General features: G+C 43.4%; 1 protein-coding gene across 1 annotated transcript in view; it reads left to right on the forward strand.

The window, feature by feature from the left end:
* Positions 1-442: 442 nt before the first annotated feature.
* FAR2 (fatty acyl-CoA reductase 2) overlaps positions 443-18,507 on the forward strand; it is a 132,945-nt gene continuing 114,880 nt past the window's right edge. The window contains exon 1 of the mRNA XM_045811759.2: positions 443-802. The gene's annotated coding sequence lies outside the window, so the exon portion shown is untranslated. The remainder of the gene's footprint in view (positions 803-18,507) is intronic.

Genomic DNA, 18,507 nt, shown 5'->3' on the forward strand with positions numbered 1-18,507 from the left:
CCACCTGCCCACTCCCACCCGCACCCGACGCAGACAGACCCTCAAGTCTGCCCTCCAAACCCTGGGTATGAGTAGAGCGCGCCCCCCGCCCTGGGTCTGTACAAGGACGCTGCGCTGGTGGGTCATTGCAGGGCGCCCCCGCAGAGTGAAGCAGATACAAGAGCATCCCTCCCACGGAGTGTGTGGTACCCACAAGCTCAGTGAACTCGGATTTTGAGGCTTTATTTCTATTAGGGTGGGTGGGGAAAAGGTGTGTCCTCCAAGCATTCAGACCAGAACCTTAGACTTTTTCTCTCTCTCCCCCCTTACTTCCCTCCTCCTCTCTTTCTCTCTCAAGGTGTGGGAGCTCTTCTTTTCCAGACCAGAGAGGGGCGCCTTTCTAGCTCCCTTTCCCTTCACCCACCGATTTAAAAAAATGGGGAAAAAAAAAAAAAGCCCGGGAGTAACAGCGAGCGCCTGTGCTGGGTGCTGAATGAATGGAAGCCGCGGGGCGGGCCTGCGCGCACGGTGCCGTCGCCCCGCGGCCTGTTAAGGGCCCTCGCAGCCCCGCGCCCTCCTCCCGCCGCGGGCTGAGGCTGCAGCCGCCACTGCGCCGAGGCCGCGGCGGCAACGGGGAAGGTCGGAGGGAGGGTGGTTTCCTCCCGCCCCACACCCAGTCTCGGAGCCGGATATATAGAGTGTCACGTTTGGGAGCCGAAAGACGAGAGCGCTTTGCCTGCGGCTGGAGTACTTGCCGGAGCCTCGGGGAAGGACCGGGATTTACAGCACCACTAGTTGAACCCCAGCCGCGCCGGAGGAGCAGGTATTCTAGGGGCCTCAGGCCGGCGCTCACCGAGCCCACGCCTCGGAGGCCACGCGGGGCTGGGGGCGGCCCGGGAGGCAGGCTCGGGCGGTGCGCGGGAGGGGCGGGTCCCTGCGGGCCCCGAGGGAGGGTGGGCGTGCGGCCAGGAGGCGCGGGGGAAGCGGTTTGGGAGGCTCTGCCCTCTGCGGCCGCCCCCGGCCGTCCGCCGGCGCTTGGGGCGCCCTAACTGCCCGCCGAGGTGGAGCGCGCAGGGGGTGGCAGCGGCGGCGAGCCGGGCCGGGCCCGAGAGGGTTAACGTGGGAGCCGCGCCTGGCAGCCAGGATGGAGGGAGATGGGAGCCTGACCGGGTCTGGCGGCGGCCTCCTTTGCCCCGGGGCTATTCCTGAAGAGAGCTCGGCGATTCCGGGCCACGTGTGGAGCGGCGCCGGGTCCGCGGCCCTCCCTGCGCGGGGGGGGAGCCGGCGCGCTTCCCGGCCCCGCGGCGCGTGCTCGCCCGCCCCGAGCCCCGCGCCCGACCGCGCGTCGGGACCCTCCCACTCCCACTCCCACGCCGGCCTCGCGGAGGCCCCATCCCCAGGCTGAAGAGCGCAGGGGGGGCCAGGGTGGGGTCTGCGGCTGTTGGAAGTTTGCCACCTCTCCCGGTGGCCTGGGCGTGGTGGAAAGAGCTGGGGAGCGGGTACCAGAAGACTCCAACTGGAGTAGATGGCTTGCGGGGAAGGCTGCTCACACCGCGGGGGAGGAAGATTACCGCGGGGCAATTCCATGCAATTAAAAGGATTAATAACCAACTTAATCCTAGAAGCCATAGGAAAGCTGCTCTCACCTGACGCGCACCTGCCAGCCTACTTTTCACCTTGCGGGATGGGTAGAGTCAATGAACACTTACTCTTCCGTGGATGAGTTACCTAGTGTGAACAGCCAGGTCCTCCATGGATCTGCGAGAGCTTTGGTGGCTGGTTGGATCATGTGGAGTGCCCCGTTGTACCATGAGCAAGGACAGAGTAGGGACAGCGGAGTGACCAAGAGACAGCTTAATCATACTTTTCTACTTGTTCGAGGTGCGTCAAGAGAAGTTGGACCCTGAGAGAAAGGAAATTTGAGAATTATGCTGTGGTTTCAATTACTCATCTCTCTACCCCCATTTATATGAGTTGGAGATTTGGCTGAGAAGCAAGTATATTGAGTCTGAAAGGGCAAAGGGTCTAAATAAAATTTGAAGGCAGCCACTCAAAATGCAAGAGCAGGCTTTTCTTTTCTTTTCTTTTCTTTTTTTAATGATTTCTTATTATATTATGTTAGTCACCATACAGTACATCCCCGGTTTCCGATGTAAGGCTCGATGATTCATTAGTTGTGTATAACACCCAGTGCACCATGCAATACGTGCCCTCCTTACTACCCATCAGCGGTCTATCCCATTCCCCCACCCCCCTGCCCTCTGAGGCCCTTAGTTTGTTTCTCATAGTCCATAGTCTCTCATGTTTCATTCCCCCTTCTGATTACCCCCCTTTCTTTATCCCTTTCTCAGCACAATGAACCTTTAGGGGTATTTGTGTGTGAGACTTCAGGAGATGGCTGTGGGGTTTTGCCACGCAGACTCCGGTGTGGAAGTATTTCCCCTATAGTGTTTCTCGGGCTGCAGGACTTCAGGGGACTCCTTTTCTATTTCGGAGGGCATTTTCTGCACCTTTGTTTTTGTCTTGTTTTGGGGTTTTGGGGGGTTTGTTGTTGTTGTTATTGTTTTAACAAATTCCTACCTGACTCCTACACCACGAGTTGATAAATCTTGCAGTGAGGCATTTCTCCTTTATTTGAAGGAAGGAATGTGACATCTAATTACAGAAGAGGGAGAAGCTTTCTTTAAGGGGGTAAAAATCAATAAAAGAGCTCACATTTGGGTATCACGTCGGGGTTTATAAAGAATACGGTCATCTTGAACATCTCACCATCTGCTTTCCTTTCATCTGAAGATGCATTTTGAGTGTATTTCAGGCAATATCTGGGCAGCCTTAAGAATTTTGCTTTTTGTAGTAACTCCCGTTATGAAAACTCACTCATTCACAAGCACAGTCTCCAGAAGGATCATGCACAGTGACCACCAGCATGTTTGTCCCTGACATTGTGGGCTCTGTGAGAACATTTTTTACTCTTGAAGAGGCATTCTTAATGCTTTATTTTGTTAACAGACCACTCTAAGAATCTGATAAAAACCTATGGACTATGAAAAACAAACATATGCACATTAAGAAAGAATTCTGCCTACATTTTCAGAGTTCACAGCCTCCTTGATACTCGACCAAATGTTAGACACGCAGAGGCCCTGGGGCAGGGCCAGCTTCAAGGAAACGCAAGTTGTGCAGTCACACAGGGCTCTGAACTTGGAAGGGCCCCGCGCTTGATTTAAGGTTCTGCTGTCACTGTCAGCTCTCTTAATAATTTTCCAAACAAGGAGCTCCAAATGTTCATTTTATTCTAGATCCTGCAAATTCTGTGGCCAGCCCTGACCCCACGTTAACAATCCTGTTCTAGAACTTACTGAATAAACAGTGTTGTGATAATAGTAATCCTACATTTTAGGTGAATTTCCGACACAAACCTAAAAGTTAGCTGTTCCATACCCATATCATTAAGCCCCTCTTCCTCATGCTCAGTTTCCTTACTGACCAATTAAAGATAACAGACAATATCCACTACTCTATTCACCTTAAGAGGTTGTTGTGAAGATACACTAGGTAAAGAGATAATAATTGTAAAAACGTCTACTTCCCTTGAACTGTTCTTTGCTAACAAAGATAGTATTGTTACAGGCTTAACTTTCCAATTCCATATTTCAGAAGTAGCTTGAGGAAGGTCGGTGGCAGAACTTTTATAATAGCCCTTGTATTTTGGTGGGGAAGAAAATAAAACAAAAAGTAGCTAAGGTATTCAGTATTTTAAATACCCCTTAAAAACCATTACTTGGACAAGATTGGAATTGGCAAGTAAAAGTGCAGATTAACTTCCTGGATCCCAAAGCTGCTTCCTGAATTAAATGGATGTTTGGGTCTAACTCATCCAAAAATCGAGCAATGAGAAACTGACTCAATGATCGAACTTTTTTTGCTTTCACTTAAGTTCTAAGAATCCATATTTTCCAAATCTTGGGCAAGTCATTCTTTTAAATATTCTAGGAGACACCTAGCAGTATAAAGTACACCCAGCCCTTTACCAAGTTGTCTTCACCTCCTTTAACACTAGGGGAGGAGCTGAGACACTTTGGGCAAGCTCTGTGTCCCCACTCTCCTCCCTTAACTACTTATCTTTATCCCAGCTGTCATTCCCAACTATGTTGGCAACACACTCCAAAATGCTGAGGAAGAAACCAGTGAAGGGAAATGAGTCAGATCTCCAGATCAAAGTCTTAAAGTGGGGGCACTGAAGGTGGTGGGTAGAAACTGCTTTCCTACAACGACTCTGCAGAGGCATGCCATGTGCTTTAGGTTATGAAGTACCAGGTCCTGTACCCGAGAGGATTATGACATCTTTGGCAAGACAAACTATAAAGATAAGGCGTTAATTAACAATAGCAGATGAGTTGTTACAAGGCAATATAAGAGTACACACCAAATGAATGGTACAGAATATAAGTACAACGAGTTCCCAGGAAGAGAATAAACTGAAATGGCTCGTGAAGCTTAAAAGGAGAGCTACAGGAGACATCCCTTAAAGCTCTGCTCCAGGCACAGATGAATGAATGAGTCTTCTGCGTGATTAGTGTGCAAAAAATGAAAACCTGGCTGGAGCTAAGGTTTCATGTAAGGAAAGGGCAGCAGATAAAACTATCAGAGAACTTTCCAGTGGCTAGCTTCATCTGTGTAATAAATAATTATTAAGCCCCTTCTGTGACCAGACACAGTGCCAATTTTTCCACATTTAGTGTTGAATAAAGCAGATGTGTTCCCCATCTTGTGGAACTTACAGACATTTAAAAAATAAACATGTAATAACAAATTATTGGAAGTAGAATGAAGAACAGGGTGCTATTTAAAAAAAAAAAAAAGCAAAACAGGAGGGGCGCCTGGGTGGCTCTCTTGGTGAAGCATCCAACTCTTGATTTCTGCTCAGGTCGTGATCTCAGGGTCGTGGGAGCAAGTCCCTCATCGGGCTCCCAGCTCAGCGGGGAGTCTGCTTGGGAGGCTCTCTCCCTCTGCTCCTCCTCCCTGCTCCTGTGCACACTCTCTCTCTAATAAATCTTCAATAGGAACTGATTCAGATTTGGTGCTTTGGGAAGGTCTCTTGGGCAATGTAAGATTTAAGTTGATATTTGAAAGAAGCATTGGGGTTACCTTGGGAAAAAAGAAAAAGAAGGAAAAGCAATCTGGGCAGAGGAAGTAGCTAATGGGAAGGCCGTACGGAGAGGAAAAGGCTGGAAGTGTTCAGGGGATAGAAAGGAAACACGTGTGGCTGGAGGTTGGTGAGGAGATTGCTGAGAGGCTGGACACAAGTGTGGGACGGTAGGCAGGACCCTGATCAGCAAAACCTCACAGATCTTGAAAAAGATTCTGCATTTTATTTTGGTGGGAAGCCATTGAAGACTTTGAAGCCAGGGAACATTAATTTATGTTTTGAGGAGATCTTTAGGGGTGCACTAAGGACAAAGGACAAGAAGGATAAAGGAGTGGAAGAAGGAAGACCAGTGAGGGCAGCCTGCCAGTGACAGTACCAACAGGGAGGGTGGAGGGAAGTGGACAGACTTGAGATGTATTTTGAAGGTAGAATTGATAGGACTTGTTGATAGAGTCAATACAAGCTGTGTATGAGGCAAAAAGAAGTGTGAGAATGAATTCTTTCAGTAGATAGTGCTGCAGGTTTATAATCCAGAGCAATAGACTCATGGCTGTGATTTAGAGTTGCTACAACTGAAAAATGAAATGGAAGCTGGTAACCCTGCTTAGTTCCTCTGGAGAGTACACCAGGCTGTTGGGGTAGAGATGAGAGAGAGGAGGGAGATACTTTTGCTTTTCATACAATCCTTTGTACTGTTAGGATTATTTTTAAACCATCGTGTATTTTATCACTTCTTAAAAAGTTGCCACAGCAACAAATACCGCTCCTGTTTTGCTGGCTTGAGCACATGAATAGAATATGGGGTCATTTCCTAAAATGACAAAAATTAGAGAATTAGAAAAGAGATTGGTTCTAAAACATAATTCACTTTCCTGCTTAAAACCTTTCCATTCTTTCCCCTTGTTTATATCAGTGTTTTCCAAAGTGTAGTCTGGATCATTAGTGTTTTGGCATACTAAGAATAGTTAAGTGAAGAAGAAAAAAGACAAACTTTCCTGATCATTTAAGTTTGAGAAACACTTGTTTTAACCCAGGTGAGCATTTTTATTGCAGGAATCCTCAGAGCCTTTAACTTACTAATGCACGCTAAGAATCAAGAAAGAAGGGATATTTTATGCCACATTTCCTAAACTTATTTGACCTTGAAATGCTTTTCTGGCAGAGCATCTAACAGAGTCAGCATTCAGCATACCACGCTTTGGGAAATGCTGCCCTAAATTAATAGAGTAAACCTTTTAACATTCACAGTCTCTATTAACCATCAGCTTCTCTCATCCCTTTCATGCTACTTAGCTGGAAGGAAGCAGGAGATCACAACTGCCTCTGTTAATAGGCTTTAAGTTCATGATGAAACCATTCTGCTATGTGGATAAGAGATAAAGAGGTATTCATAAGCAAGACGCACAGTCTGATGAAAAATAAGTTTTTATTTGTGGGTTTTTTTGTTTTTTTTTTTAATTTCTACTTTCATGGCAAGGCTACGCAGGACCTCCCTGAGGTCCCTTCTGGCAAGTCTAGATTTACACATGAGGAACCTTAAGCATAGGCAGTGGAGAAGACTTCACAGAGCCTATGCTGCTCCATGGTAGGTCTGGGCCTTATTTGATGTTCGTAATACAGCTCTTACAGGGCAACACGATGTGAACGCACAGGGTGTCTGTAGGAGCCATGATTTTGCAATGAGTTTCCTGTATCTTCTCTCTGGGACCCCAGTGCATTTGCATGGGGGTGGGTTGGAGGCAGGAACGCAATCTATGACCAAAGAACAATGCAACCAAGAGAACAGTACGGAAGAAAAAAGTTCACACAGCTATGGACTCTGACCATGGCTACGTCCACTCGGGTCTCTAGCTCACAGGTGGGCAAACTATGGCCCGAAGGCCAAATCTGGCCCCTGCCTGTTTTTTTATATCCCTTGAACTAAGAATGGTTTTTATGTTTTTAAATGGTTGAAAAAAAAATCAAAAGAAGAATAATGTTCTTTAGGACATGCAAATTACATGAAAAGCAAATTTCAGTGTCCATAAATAAAGTTTTATTGGAAAACAGCCAGTATCCTGTATCTATTCATCATATTATCTATGAACTTCAGTGTTCTATCCAGTGAGTAGTTGAAACTAGCAAAGCCTAACGCATCTGGCCCTTTACAGAAAGTGCTGACCCCTGCTCTAGACTATTAAATTCACTGCCCATAATTTTAATAGATTTGTTTTCCATATTAGGGAGTAGTCTTATTAGGGGGTAGTTCATTCCCACTGCTATAATGAAGTACCATAGACTGGGTGCTTCATAAAGACAGAAATTTATTTCTAACAGTTTTGGTGTCTGGGAGAGCCCACCTCCTGGGCTCATAGATTTTGATGAGGCTGATGTCCCAGAGTTTACTGCCTGGTTTTCTTCTAGGAGTTTTATGGTTTCGGGTCTCATATGAGATGTTTAATCCATTTTGAGATTATTTTTGTGTATGGTGTAAGAAAGTGACGCAGTTTCATTTTTTTTTTTTTTTTTGCATGTAGCTGGTTAGTTTTCTCAATATCATTTATCAAATCTTTTCCCCTTTGTATGTTCTTGCCTCTTTTGTCATAGATTAATTGACCATACAAACATGGGTTTATTTCTGGGCTCCCTATCCTGTTCCATTGTTTATAGGTGTCCATCTTTTCATTGTAACCTCCCATGGTGGAAAGGGCAAGGGAGTTCTCTGGAGTCTCTCTCTTTAAAAAAAAAAAAAAAAAAGTTATTGTTGAAGTATAGTTGTTATACAATGTTATATTAGTTTCAGGTGTACAACATAGTGATTCCACCATTATACGTTACGCAGTGTTCACCATAATAAATGTAGTTACCATCTGTCACCATACAACATTATTACAATAATATTAACTATGTTCCCTGTGCTGTACTTTTCATGCCTGCAACTTATTTATTTTATAACTGGAAGCTTGTACCTCTTAATCCCTTTCCTCTATTTCACCTATCCCACACCTTCCTCCCCTTTGGCAACCACCAGTTTGTTTTCTGTATTTGTGAGTCTGTTTCTGTTTTTTGGTTTTTTATTTTGTTTTTTAGATCCCACATATGAGTGAAATCATATGGTATTTTTCTTTGTCTGACTTATTTCAGTTGGCACGATGTCCTCTAGGTCTATCCGTGTTGTTGCAAATAGCAAGATCTCTTTCTTTTTTGTGGTTGAGTAATATCCCATCGTGGAGATATATAATTTTTACACCTTCTTTAGCCATTCATCTATCAATGGACGCTAGGGCTGCTTCTGTATCTTGGTTACTGTAAATAATGCTGCAATAAACATCGGGGTTGTATGTATATTTTTCCTTTTCTTTGGGTAAGTACTCAGTAGTGGAGTTACTGGATCATATGGTATTTCTTTTTCTTTTTTCTTTTTCTTTCTTTTTTTTTTTCTCTCTTTTAGAAACCTCCATACTCCAAACAAGAGAGTTCTCTGGCGTCTCTTATATATGTATACTAATCCCATTCATAAGGGTTCCACCCTCACAATCTAATCACCTCCTAGAGGTCCCATCTCCAAACCATCACACTGGGGAGTAGATTTCAATGTATGAATTTTGGGGAGACTCATACATTCAGTCTGTAAATTGTAAATTGACTTCCTAGACGCTCCTCCATCCTTGTTGCCATTGGAGTCACGACAATGCGATTTATGGTCTGACTAGTGCAGCTAATGTTACATGCCAGGATGAGGAGCAGAAGGTAGTGTTGAAGTTAATCACTTTTGAGAGTTACTCAAACATTTGAACTCCTATGTAAAGGGTGGGCACTCAGATAGACATAGCTAGAGCCCCAAGGTAGAAAGGGCAATTAACTCTAATATTACTTAGTTGTTGAAATCTGCTACCCCTGAGCACAAATTTACTGTAAAGGGCTACCTTCAATTTTTATTTCAATGATGAGGCAAATCTATTTTTTATTTGTATACTCTTTTTGTAAATATTGATGGTTTCAGGGTGATAGTCTTAATTTGGGGGTAGGAGAAATACACATTTCATTGTCCCCACCCTACACTTATTGAATCAGGATTTTTGGCATGAGAATGCCCCGGTGCTTCATACATAACCAGCACAATTCAGGCACAATGTGGGAACAACTGATCCGAGCACTTCCATGGGACTTAGAACCAGAGGATAGGATACTTGAAGCTTGGTGCTTAGGTTTATGACTGCTATCATGAAATCCTTCCGGGTCAGCGTATTCAGTGGGAATGGAAGAGTATGAAATACGGGGCTCCTTGCCAGGTACATTGAGCATTAGATTTTTTTATGACTAACTCAGAGGCCTACCTTTAAGGAAAAAAAAATTGATTTCTGCTAACATCTTGATTCAGTAGACTTTTTTTTTTTTTTTTACTTATTTAACACCTATACCAATGTAAGGAATATTATATATTTCTTTATGTAGTCAACAATGTGATTAAATAGGCAGTGAAAAAATTGTTCTCACTCAATTATCAAACGCTAAGAATAGCACATGTGTATTGTTTTCATCATGGTTTATTTTAAAAGTCCTAGATAAGTTTGTATCTGTAGCCTCTGCAATCCAGCAAAAGTATTTCCAAGCTGTCGTTGACAGCATGTGGTCCCTGTGGCTCTTGGACATACTATTTTTTTGTTGTTTTTAAGGTATTTTAACATCCCAGCCTCCTTCAGAGATGGCCCCAAACCACTGAGGCACACATTTGAGGTGAGGAAGGGAGAGCAAAGACTTCCCTGTGAATCTGTGTGGACAAAACAAGACCGTGGCCGCTCCCACCCCCTCTCTGTTCTTCTATCTCAGCCGAGGAGTCGTTGGGTCAGTAATATTTGCGGGTGAATAACAGGATGACTGCAGGAGGCAAGCATCATATTTCCTGAGCCAAGAAATGAGAAAAAGTCATTGTGAAAACACTGCACATTTTAGATCATTTAAAAAAAATGATGCTTTATTTATCACAGGTCAGGGAGAGGACATATCCCACAAACATCACACAAACCCTGGTATCCTTGAAAGCAGGATAGTTGGAAATTAGGAAGACCATTAAATGATGTGTCTGGCCCCAACGTCTTTGAAACCATTTAAGTCCTTCTAGTGAAGTTAGGTTGCCAATGCACAACACGGTCCAGAACCTGGAGGCATCTGCCCAGGAGAATCTGATAGACTGAACAAATGGAACTGTGTGTAACAATTCAGTGTGTGCACGTATTGGAGGTTTTGCTAATTATTTTCAAGAAAGGACATTTAACATTAAAAGATGCATGGATAGTAACGTCACAGTTCCCCCCCCCAGGAATAAAATCATCTTAAAGATGGACGGTATTCATTTAATAAAACTAGAGCCACTTACCGAAAACTTAAGAGAAATTGTCCCCTTCGTTTCACACAAAATATAAATGTGAGATAAGTATTAATGAAATCAATTTCCTGTCAGTCTGTGTATCTTTATTTCTTTCACACTGTCACTGTGGTCTCATTCTGAATTGAATTGTATTTATTTCAGTTGTGTTTTGTTTATGCAAGACCTTCAGGACATGTCTGCTCTGAAGATGAGCAGATGATCTAAACGGGTACTTGTTCTCTTACCAAAAGACGTGGAGAACCTTAAGATCCACTCGCGAAACTGTTCTCAACATGGTGGGAATGTCTGATGCTCTGAAAGAGTTCATTTCTGTCATCCAAATAAGCAGTTGGACTTGTCAAAACTCTCTCCCTAGTAGAATTCTGACATTGCCTCTCCCTTCTTTGCCTCCTACTATTTTGGTACCGTCCTGCCCGAAGCCATAGTTACGCAAGCCACTGAGCGCATTACAGATCACAGGACTGCACGCTGGGTAAATGTAGGTCTCAGTTTCTGAAGGGCAGAGTGAAGCTTTCTCAAATTAGATTTCCGTGACCTCCTAGACATACTCTATGTCGGCACGTACCACACCGTCTTATCTACAGAGTGAGCTCTGCAAATAGCTTTGCCTTGACTAAGTATACTCCTATTGTAAGTGGTAGAGTGTTCAAGTACTTTCTCAATATGTAGTCCAGGTCCCCCATTTTGTAGAAAAGAAAAGCTAATCCCAAAGACAGAGTGACTTGTCACACATCTGTTTAGTGGATGAATGAATGTACACTAGTATCCAAATCTTATGACTGCAAATCCCATGACCATTTCATTCGTTTATGCCTTCATTCATTCATACAGCCACACGATTTTTGGAGTGTCTGCCATGTGCTAGACAGGGTGTTCAGCTCTGCAAATATGATGATGAACTAAGTTATAGTACCTGCCTTTGAACTTCAGCGCCCCTACCCTTTGAGCAACGTTTAACCAGCTCTCACTGTGGAGTTTGTGAAATCTCAGTAAAGATCTTCAGTGTAAAACATAGAATACGCACATTTTTATTTCCCCCTCTTCATCCATCAAATCAGCCTAGTCAGTGATTTAGCTTCCCGTAGTCCTGCACAGTTAACGTCAGCAGGAGTATGCTGGCAAATGGAGCTAAAATGAAATATTAGAAATTCCACAGGGAAGAGAATGAAAATTCTTCCCAAGGAAATGATGTTCTTCATTATTCACCACGGCTCCTGAGGATTGATTAGCCTGTGCTCTTCGTTCAGTTACTCTTTCCCCAAACCTGGCTGTGGAGCGAGTTCCATCCTCAGGCTTCCCCTTTCATTTCTGCCCCTGAAGATACACATTCTCTTTGTGTTTAAGTAATTAACTGTTAGTCATTGCAGAAGAAAAGATAGGGGAATAGAAAAACCAACCTATGGGGAAGTTACAAAGTTTCCAGAATGGTACCTTTGAGTCTTGGCAGAGGACCAGAAGTGGCTGACTCCCTCTGAGATGACAAGGGAAAAACCCCATCATCTTTAGCCATCCATCTTTATTTCTAGAAGAAAGATCAAAAACCAATCCTCTACCTTAAAAACCCTTACCTATACTCTTAAATCTGGTTGAGTCTGGGGATGAATATTGTCTGATGAAAAGACTTTTGGCTTTCAATGGATTCTCAAAGAGGTCCTGACCAAAGCATGGTTGGAAGCACTGCTTTAGGAATAATCCAAGAGACCATTTTACCTCTTTGAAGTACTCCAGACCCAGACACTGCCAGGTCAGGAAAATCCCTCCTGAGGGTTCCTCCCAGGGTCTCTAGAACTGTTTGGGGTGCTTAGGTTCTCATGTTCTGTCTTCAGTGTGTCACATGACTCAGAGCATTACATTGCTTCAATATAGGAAAAGGATCATTCCCTTGCTTAACGCCTTCCATTATTCTTCATTCACTGCCCAAAGCCGCCTTACCAAGTGTGTGAGGTGCTCGTGGAAGTCGTTGTGGAGTGGGCAGCGGTGTTCCTAGGGCAGAAGAGCCTGTAACACCGCCGTCCCTTCCTGCCATCTGGCTGGGCATCCAGAGGCAGGTTACCTCACCCTTTGGTTTTCCCAGCATATTAGTTTGTTTGGGTTGCTGTAACTAACGACCACAAACTGAGTGGTTTAAATAACAGAAATGTATTGTCTCACAAATCTGGAAACTAGAAATCCAAGATCAAAATGTCAGCAGGGGTGGATCCTTCTGAAGGCTGAGAGGGAAGGAGCTATTCCCGGCCTCTCCCGTTGGTTTGTATATAGCCCTCTTCTCCCTGGGTCCTTACTTCGTCTTCCCTCTATCCATGCATATCTGTGTTCAAATTTCCTCTCTTACAAAAACATCAGTCCTACTGGAGTAGGGTGGGTCCTACCTCACTTTGACTAATTAGTTACATCTACAAAAACCCTATTTCCAAATAAGATCACATTCTGAGATAGTAGTGGTTTAGGACTTCAATTTATGAGTCTGGTGAGGACACAATTCAACCCCTAATACCCAGGAAACTGACACCTGCCTTGTACTGACACAATGGAATATGGTGATAAAGCTATTTACAAATACTTTCTATGTTAAAAAAAAAAACCACCAAAAACCGATATGCATTTTTATGTATGAAGTAATAACATAAGTAATGGCTATTGCCTTCACCAAGAGTTTCTTCTCCATGTAATTTTTATTATTTTTCATAAGTTACATATGGAAAGCAAATATGTCATAAATACAATAAGTTGAACATGCTCAAACATCACTCAGATTCCAGCTTCCAGATAAAAAAAAAACAAAATATCATGGGCACTCCATATACTCTCTTCATGCTCCCATCCAGTCCTTCTGCCTCCCAAACTAACCACTATCCTGACTTCTAAGTCCTAGATTAGCTTCACCAGGTTTTGAAGTTATGTAAAGGACGTCCTATAGTATGCATTCTTTTGTGTCTGCCTTTGTCACTCAACATTGTGCCTCTGAGATTCATCCAAATTGTGTGAATTTGAAAGATTTTTCCTTCTCATTGCTACGTAGTACACCATACTGTGAATATACCACATTTAATTTTTTTGTTCCACTGTGATGAACACGTGTGTAGTTTCCATTCACTGTGGGGTTCTTAGCAATAGTGCTGCCAAGAACACTTTTATGAATGGCTTTTGCTGAATATGTGTATACATTTCCATTGGGTATACCTAGGCATGGAACTGCGTTACATAGAGCACTTCGATGAAGCCTGCCAAAGAATTCTCCAAAGTGGCTGTACACTTTATAATCCCGGAGGCAGTAGTCAAGAGACCCTGTTGTTCCATATCCTTATCGACATTTCTTGTGGTTTTTTTTTTTAAGATTTATTTATTTATTTGAGAGAGAGAGAGCGAGCATGAACAGGAGTGTCAGAGGGAGAGGGAGAGCAGAGTCCCCACTGAGTGTGGTGCCCGATGCAGGGCTTCATCTCGCAACCCTGAGATCATGATCTGAGCTGAAAACAAGAGTCGGACCCTTCACTGACAGCACCACCCAGGCGCCCCCAACACTTCTTGTTTTCTGTCCTTTTCGTTTTAGCCATTTTGGTGGGAGAGTAGTTGTCTGACCTCGTGGATTTGTTTGTATTTCTTTGGTGACTGACAAGACTGAGAATCTTTTTTGTATATTTATTGGCCATTTGGATTTCTTCTCTTTAGAAGTACCCAAGTCTTTGCCCACCCATCTGTCTGTCTCTTTCTTAATTACGTGTGCACATACTTTATCTATTTTAGATATAATTCCTTTGTTGGATACATGTATTGTGAATGTCTTCTTCCAACTGGGGCTTCCTTTCTCACTCTTTTCATTTTTTTCTTTTGATGAACACAAATTCTTAATTTTAATAAAGTCCAATATATTAGTGTTATTCTTTTATAGTTAGTGCTTTTTGCCTGTTCACAGATCAAAAAGATGCTCTCTTCTAAAGGTTTTATTGTTTTGCCTTTTGTACTAAGATCTGCTATCCATATGGAATTACTTTTTTATATGATATGAGCAATAATACATTTTCCATCTGGATATCCAATTGACTCGGTACTATTTATTAGAATTCTTTTTTTTTTAAAGATTTTATTTATTTATTCGACAGGATAGAGACAGCCAGCGAGAGAGGGAACACAAGCAGGGGGAGTGGGAGAGGAAGAAGCAGGCTCCCAGTGGAGGAGCCTGATGTGGGGCTCGATCCCATAACGCCGGGATCACGCCCTGAGCCGAAGGCAGACGCTTAACCGCTGTGCCACCCAGGTGCCCCTACTTATTAGAATTCTGAATATGATTGCAAGTCAAAAGACATGGTAGCAGTTCAGACACCTCAGTTAGAATTAACACATTTAAGCATTAAATCATTTAAAACACATCTCACTGTAATGACATCTGAAGCCCGTGTGACTGTGAATATTCAAGAACCCTCAGGGTTAAGGTCAAAGTACTTATTTGGACCTAGTTTCTGGCGTAATGGGTTAAGTAAAATAACATAAATATGTTTATTTCACACTCAAAAGTCAAAGTATAAGATTTAAAATGAATTTATGTCTGAGATACGGATGAAAAAAATTACTACGTTAACAGAATGATAAGTTTATAACCAAAAGTTAAGGAACAAAAAAATCAAAAGGCTTACATTCAGTTACTAAGGCAGATAACAAAGGGCTTACCTGTCTTCATTGAACTCACACACTAAATGTCTTACAAGTTACCCCAACTCAAGTTACAAGATAGCTTGAATAATGAGAAATTGAAGGCAAGAAGATTAATTGGGTGGCCATCCATTCTTCCATGCATTCATTCAACAAATATTTATTTGGTGATTACTATTAGGTATTATGTCAAATCCTGTGAATACTACGAATAGTAAAACACAGTCACTGCCCTCAGGATGTTTGCAATCAGTGGAGAAAGACAAATAAGTCATCAATTACATACAATGTGATATTGAACGGGGTCTCTGAGGTTTTGGCACATCAGACTTTCAACTCAGCCCAGAGTCGGGGGGAGAATTGGGAACCGCTTCCCAAAGGAGTTAAGACTAAGCCTTGCCCAGTGAAGGGTAGGGCAGGATGAAGGGTATATGGCGGTGAGGTCTCGTCTACAAATGTATATGGCATGGCCTCTGGAGCTAGTCTGCAGGCTTAGTGATCTGAGGCCAATGGCTTTATCTGTGCTTCAGTGTCCCATTTGTAAAACGAGGTTTATAATAGAAAATAAAATAGAGTTCTTGCACCGATTCCTGAATTAATACATGTAAACCATCTGGAAGAGCGTGTTGGTACAGAGGGAGTGTTTGGTGAGCCCAGTTATTGTCATATGCAATGGTTAAGAAGTTAAAATTGGTCCTGGAGCTCTGGAGAAACAAAGAGGTATTATCTATAGCATGAATCCAAAGTGATAGCTGAGGCAGAGAAAGAAAAGACCAGAACTTGGGAATACAGCCTCTCGTCCTGATCCTGTTATCTGCCCACTCAGTGACTATGTCTGCCTTAGAACACGACTAGATTATCTCCACAGTCCCTTCCAGCTCTTGTGGCCTATGATTTTACAGCTCCTGCTGACAGAGACTCAATACATACTTTTTTATTCTTGTGGTAGAGACATGAAAAAAAGAAACAGAATTTGGTTCTGAGATTCCAGCTGAGTGACTGGGTGAGCAGCGATAGCATTTCAGAAGCAGGCATGTGTGTGGAGATTGGTGTGTGGAGACTGGGGATGATATGGCACCTATTCATGGATAGAATTTTTAGGTTGGGAGAAACGATTTCTGTCGTTTTGATTCAGTGTGGTGGAGAGGCAGCGTGCTTCGGTAGTTAATAACAACCACAGAAACAGGAGCCTGGTTGCCTCGCCCAAAAGGTCTGACACTTTCTTGCAAGTTACTGAAGCGCTCTGCGTCTAGGTTCCTTCATCTATAACATGCAGACAAAATGCAGGCTGCACAGTTGCCATTTGTAGGTCAAAACGGTTGAGTTCTGGCAGTTCCACATGGTTCAGCCTAGTAATAGACACTTTCCAAGACACTTGCCACACCAGATTTCATTTGGCCAGGACAGTTAGGCATTGCATAGTATGTCCGTGTACGTCTCTTTCCCATCTGTATGTTTAGGTAGTCATGAGGCCTTGGTTAGGACATTCGTCCGTAAGGTACGATTGGTTCACTTTCCATGCTGGAACCCACTGCCATTTTGCTTGTTTCCAGTGCTTTCCTTGGTTTCTCCTCAAAAGGGAAATTTAACATCAAAGTTCCCGGGTTGAAGCTAGCTTCCTCTCCCTCTTTCTTTTCTCCTCAAACCCGCACCATCCCTCTCCAGCCCAGTCCTTGGCATCCATGGGCCTAGTTTCCGTCTCCCTCGTGTAGCGTGGGTACTGGCCCTCCACCATCTGAGAGCCCTCTGCATTCCAGACACCACGCTGGCCCTGCAGGGAGGGCAACAGGAGGGGGGACACCTAAGAGCGGTCTGGGGGGAGACCCAGAAGAGGGGAGAGCTGAGAGGAGGGTAAAAGGAGCCCCAGCCAGCCCTAAGCCATGAACTGGGGAGTGGGAATGAGGCAGAGCCCGTTGGGGAGCCACGCTCTGACTGCATGACTTTTGGCGAGTGTTCGTGTGTCCGTATGAAGAGGATCCAACAGTACGTGAACCGAGATGCAGAGAGATGTAGAGAAGTAGCAGAAAGAAAACTAGAAGCAGGCCCTTCTAAGGACCAGCAGTACCAGTACAGCTCCTCACAAAATCGTTTTCTGCCTGTTGCCCAGGGTCACCTGTATATTACCCAGGATTCACATTGTTGGGTTGATATATGTCCTGGTTTATGATTTGTATTTTTATATTCTTTTTGGTGTTTTTTTGAAGAACAGATGTTCTTACTATTAATGTTGGGGAATTTACCAAATGTTTTCTCTTTGTGCTGAGATTTTTGTGTCTCTAAACAGATCCTTCCTTACCCGCTTCATTTATGAAGTAATTAACTCGTGAACATCTCCTCAATTACACTGTGGTCTCAGATTCAAGGTTGTAATGAGCTACTCCCTTATTGGTGTCAGTGCAGTGACACCGTTCACACAAAGGACGGAAATACTTGAATGATGAAATGCAGAATAAGACAGAATGGCTGATTATAATCACCTGTGCTGTTTACCGAATCTTTGACAAGTCAAGGTACTGTGCGAGGTAGGCACTTTACAAACACTATTTCACATCAATCCTGGGGACTGCAGTTCACAGATGAAGAAAATAAGGCCCGTGCTATTTAAAATATAGTCATCGGGCAAGCATTAACGTGAAAATAGAGTCTTTCCTGAGCATAACTTTAGTCAAGAGAGACACTTCCAACTCAAAAATCTATTTTGAGGGGTGCCTGCCTGGCTCAGTTGTTAGAACATGCAACTCTTCATCTAAGGGTCATGAGTTCAGGGTCATGTGTTCAGGGTCACGTGTTCAGGGTCACATGTTCAGGTCCTACATTGGGCATAGAGCTTATTTAAGAAAAAATCTATTTTGAGAGCGAGTCTAAAGAACGCCTTTGGTGTTGAGGGGCATCTGGGTGGCTCAGCCATTAAGTGTCTGCCTTCAGGTCAGATCATGATCCCAGGGTCCTGGAATCGAGCCCTGCATCAGGCTCCCTGCTTAGCGGGAAGCCTGCTTCTCCCTCTCACACTCCCCCTGCTTGTGTTCCCTTTGTTGCTGTATCTCTCTGTCAAATAAATAAATAAAATATTTTAAAAATAATAAAAATAAAATAGAATAAAATAAAGAATGCCTTTGGTATTGAAACACTCTCATTGTTTGGATATAGTAGACATGTTTGCATTATCATCAGATTTTCCTGAAAATCAACAAAAAATGATTCTATATTCATTTTTGATGAGCAATTTCTCAGGAACAGAATCATGGATTTGTCTTTATTCCCAAGAGACAGTTTATAAAATAATTGTGCCAGTAGACAAATACTTGAAGTCTTGGAGAGGAAACTGTTGATGGTAGTTTCCTTGCAAGTTCAGTATCTTTGAACT

This window comes from Ursus americanus, chromosome 25 (genome assembly GCF_024610735.1).
Source record: "Ursus americanus isolate L20-20 chromosome 25, mUrsAme1.1.p, whole genome shotgun sequence".
In the NCBI taxonomy this organism is placed as follows: domain Eukaryota; kingdom Metazoa; phylum Chordata; class Mammalia; order Carnivora; family Ursidae; genus Ursus; species Ursus americanus.